The sequence below is a fragment of the Bubalus kerabau genome, chromosome 10 (genome assembly GCF_029407905.1).
Source record: "Bubalus kerabau isolate K-KA32 ecotype Philippines breed swamp buffalo chromosome 10, PCC_UOA_SB_1v2, whole genome shotgun sequence".
Lineage (NCBI taxonomy): Eukaryota > Metazoa > Chordata > Mammalia > Artiodactyla > Bovidae > Bubalus > Bubalus kerabau.
The window spans coordinates 20,066,500-20,071,682 of record NC_073633.1 but is presented as its reverse complement, the minus strand read 5'-3'; positions in this window follow the sequence as shown (position 1 = coordinate 20,071,682).

The following is a 5,183-nucleotide window of genomic DNA, read 5'->3' as shown; positions in this document are numbered from 1 at the left end:
CCCCTATTAGCACCGCACATAGGGGGTGGGGCCACGGCGCCTGGCCCCGCCCTCCTACGCATGGTTGCTAAGCCTTGGAAGCCCTTATCAGCGGAAGTGACGTGAAGTGAAGTGAAATGAAGTCGCTCAGTCGTGTCCGACTCTTTGCGACCTCATGGACTGCAGCCTACCGGGCTCCTCCGTCCATGGGATTTTCCAGGCAAGAATACTGGAGTGGGTTGCCATCAGGGGAAGGCAGGGCAAAATCTTGATGCCCAGGGGAATATTGAGGCTTTAAAGGGTGGGTGTGGTGGCCTTTGCCTATTCCAGGAACTGGACTTGCTGTGCCTAAAACAAGGTCGCTGTGCAGAAGGAAGTGACTGGTGGAAAGACAGACAAATAGCCTGGCCGTTACAACAACTCGGAAATGTCATAATGGGGAAGCATAGTGGTCAGCCATCTGAAGTTAACAACTGACCAGTTGAGAGCAGTCATCGAAGATAATCCTCTTATAGCTACAGGAGAAGTTGTCAAAGAACTCAATGTCAATCATTCTACTGACATTTGGCATTTGAAGCAAATAGGATAGGTGAAGCTAAAGGCAAAGGAGAAAAGGAAAGATAAACCCATTTGAATGCAGAGTTCCAAAGAATAGCAAGGAGAGATAAGAAAGCCTTCCTCAGTGATCAATGGAAAGAAATAGAAGAAAACAATAGAATGGGAAAGCCTAGAGATCTCTTCAAGAAAATGAGAGATACCAAGGGAACGTTTCATGCAAAGATGGGCTCAGTAAAGGACAGAAACGGTATGGACCTAACAGAAGCTGATGATATTAAGAAGAGGTGGCAAAAATATGCAGAAGAACTATACAAAAAAGATCTTCATGACCCAGATAACCATGATGGTGTGTTCACTCACCAAAAGCCAGGTATCCTGGAGTGCCAAGTCAAATGAGCCTGAGGAAGCATTACTATGAACAAAGCTAGTGGAGGTGATGAAATTCCAGTTGAGCTATTTCAAATCCTAAAAGATGATGCTGTGAAAGTGCATTCAATATGCCAGCAAATTTGGAAAACTTTGTAGTGGCCACAGGACTGGAAAAGGTCAGTTTTCATTCCAATCCCAAAGAAAGGCAATGCCAAAGAATGTTCAAACTACCGCACAATTGCACTCATCTCACACACCAGCAAAGTAGTGCTCAAAATTCTCCCAGCAGGCTTCAACAGTACTGTGAACTTGCAGATGTTCAAGATGGATTTAGAAAAGGCAGAGGAACCAGAGATCAAATTGCCAACATCTGCTGGATTACTGGAAAAGCAAGAGAGTTCCAGAAAAACATCTACTTCTGCTTTATTGACTACACTAAAGCCTGACTGTGTGGATCACAACAGACTGTGAAAATTCTTAAAGAGATAGGAATACCAGACCACCTTAACTGCCTCCTGAGAATCTGTATGCAGGTCAATAAGCAACAGTTAGAACCAGACATGGAACAACAGACTGGTTCCAAATCAGGGAAGGAGTATGTCAAGCTGTATATTGGCACCCTGCTTATTTAACTTAGATGCAGAGTACATCATGCGAAATGCCAGGCTGGATGAAACAAGCTGGAATCAAGATTGCAGGGAGAAAAAATATCAATAACCTCAGATATGCAGATGACACCACCCTTATGGCAGAAAGCGAAGAAGAACCTCTTGATGAAAGTGAAAGAGGAGAGTGAAAAAGCTGGCTTGAAACTCAACATTCAAAAAACGAAGATCATGGCATCCAGTCCCATCAGTTCATGGTAAATAGATGGGGAAACAATGGAAACAGTGACAGACTTTCTTTCCTTGGGCTCCAAAATCACTGCAGATGGTGACTGAAGCCATGAAGTTAAATGACGCTTGCTGCTTGGAAGAAAAGCTATGACCAACCTAGATAGCATATTGAAAAGCAGAGACATTACTTCGCTGACAAAGGTCCATCTAGTCAAAGCTATGGTTTTTCCAGGAGTCATGTATGGATGTGAGAGTTGGACTGTGAAGAAGGCTGAGCGCCGAAGAATTGATGCTTTTGAACTGTGGTGTTGGAGAAGACTCTTGAGAGTCCCTTGGACTGGAAGGAGATCCAACCAGTCTGTTCTAAAGGAAATCAGTCCTGAATATTCATTGGAAGGACTGATATTGAAGCTGAAACTCCAATTCTTTGGCCACCTGATGCAAAGAATGGTCTCATTTGAAAAGACCCTGATGCTTGGAAAGATTTAAGGCAGGAGGAGAAGGAGACAACAGAGAATGAGATGGTTGGATAGCATCACTAACTTGATGGACATGAGTTTGAGCAAGCTTTGGGAGTTGTTGATGGACAGGGAAGCCTGGCCTGCTGGAGTCCATGGGGTCACAAAGAGTTGGACATGACCGAGCAACTGAACTGACTGACTGACGATTGTGTAAATTATAAAAATTCAGGGTGAGGGGGAATATGTCATAAGATAACCATAATAGATCATCTATAACATAATTTTTTAAAATAAGAGAATAGTAAATTATATTTGTTGGTTAGACTACTGGGCAACCATTAAAATTATGGTTATAAAATATACTTAATTTGGGAAAATGTTCAGGTTCTAGTAGATCATATTTGAGATATCATCTGGGCTTCCTTGTCCTGTTCCCTTTCATTCCACCAATTGAGATATCAATGCACTTGCCTTAGGGAAGGCCAGCTAGAATCTCAGAGACTTAAAAGAGGACCTGAGTTTTTATCAATTCATGGTGGGATTGAAAGTCAAAACATGGTTGTAGGAGCTACTGCTTAGATAAAAAGTTTTGTTTTGTAAACTTGTTTTGTTGGTATTTTAGTGGACATACTTGCTTTGGATATCAAAAATCAAGGAAACTGGACAGTGGGAGAGCAAAATCCATAGATTGGGATGGATTCAGGAGATGGAAGATCTACTTCCCCCATGCAGAGTAAAATTTCTTAGAGTAGAGAAGAGAGTTTGCAGTTTTCAGACAGAACTCTGGACAGGTTTGAAGGTTGCAAAGATTGTTTGTGTCTCTCTTTCCAGGGTAGAGTTCAAGGGAATTGGGTGAGGAGCTTTAAGTGAGAGTTTAAAATAAGATATCTGTTTGAGAGACATGGATAAAGAAGATGTGGTATATTATGTATACAGTGGAATACTACTCAGCCATAAAAAGAATGAAATAATGCCATTCACAGCAACATGGTTGGACATAGAGATTATCATACTGAGTGAAGTAAATCAGACAAAGATAAATATCACTTAATATCACTTATATATCTAAAATATTATACAAATGAATTTATTTTAAAAAACAGAAACAGACTCACAGACATAGAAAACAAACTTATGGCTACCAAAGAGGAAAAGTGTGGGGGAGGGGTAAATTAGAAGTTTGGGATTAGCAGATACAAACTACTATATATAAAGTAGATAAAAACAAGATCATATAATATATCACAGGGAGCTATGTTCAATATTTTATGATAAACTATAGTGAAAAAGGAATATAAATAAATATATATATATAACTGAATCACTGTGCTATACACCAGAAATTAACACATTTCAAATCAACTATACTTCAATAAAAATAAATAAATGTGAAAAAAAATATGTCTGTTTGTTAGGTCCAGAGTTGAGGTGGGTTTTTTTGCTTTCTTTGTTTATGCAAATAAGACCTTAGTTTCTCTCACTTTATGGACCATCAAATTGGACATGGTGAAATAGCCTTACTGTGAAATTCTAGTTAAAGAGGAGTTTAAACTGTATGTACTAACATAGAAAAATATCCAAAATATGGTACTGAGTTTTTCCTGAAGTGCAGAAAAACACATATATCCATTTATGTAAAATCACAGCAGAGTTATATATTCACATAAATACACTAGAGATCATTTGGAAAAAAAAGCACAATAAGCTGAGAGTGTTGTTTGCTTTTAGGAAAAGAAATGAGATTGGGCAGGGAACCAACGATTTTAAAGGGAGAATTTTACTCTATTTTTCTTATCCTTTGGATTTTTCCAAACATGCATTGCTCATATGATAGAAAATAAAAACAATAACTTTTATTTTTCAAAATCTGGAAGCTTAGAGGAGGTGGGGGCAGTGGTGTGTGTGTGTGTGCTCAGTCACTCAGTCATGTCCAACTCTTTGTGACCCCATGGACTGTAGCCCTCTATACTCCTCTATCCACAGGACTTCCCAGGAATGAGTACTGGAACAGGTTGCCATTTCCAACTCCAGGGGATCTTCCTGACTCAGGAATCAAACCCACATCTCTTGTGTCTCCTGCATTGGCAGGCAGATTCTTTACCACAATGCCACCTGACTCAAATATTTCAAGTCTCAAATATAACATCTACTAGGAATCCACCCCTCCCTTATCTCTCAATTAGAATGAACTGTATCTTCCTTATCACATATTTCCATGATGCTGTGTTAGAGCCATTATTTTACTGAATTACTGTAGCTTATGTTTTTACAAGTCAAACTTCTCTAGACCAAGGTCTTTGAGTGTAAGGAACCATATCTAAGTCATCCCTTCATTGTTCTTCCCAACGAGCCAAAGTCTTACATTCAACAGGAGCTCAGCAAATGAATGTTTGAGGTCAACTGAAATTAAAAGGTTGGGGATTTTATAAATTTTTTACAGAATCATAACAGGAGATAAGAGTAGTAACCAGCCACAGAGACAACTGCCAACACAATTTCGATCTCAAGAAGGAACCCCTGAGGAGCTCTAAGCATCTGTGATGCCATCATTTAAGCCTAGGTGAAATGAAGGGCACGTGGTCTTATCATCTGCTCTTTTCTCTATATACCTCCACAAGCAGTTCTGCACAATGAATTCCTAATGCCGGATTTGCTGTGTCAAATGGAATGCGCCAGTTTCCATACCCATCAAGACTACAGTGACTTACTAATACAGGCTGTCATAATCTCTGAGAATAAGCCATGTTAAATATGGCATCCTGCTTTTTTGTTTTTAATCTGTTTTACTTTTTTCAGTGAAGCAAAGGGTTTTGCCTATTCTCTCTTCCTGTCCCCACCTCAAACTTTCCCTGTATAAACCTTCTAGTGTATCTCTAACGCTCACACTTACCTTTACTTTCTATTCTTTCTCTTGTTAACCCAATGGATTTCAATTATTAATAATAGGCTATAAGATACGTTTGTGCCCCTGGGGGAAGAA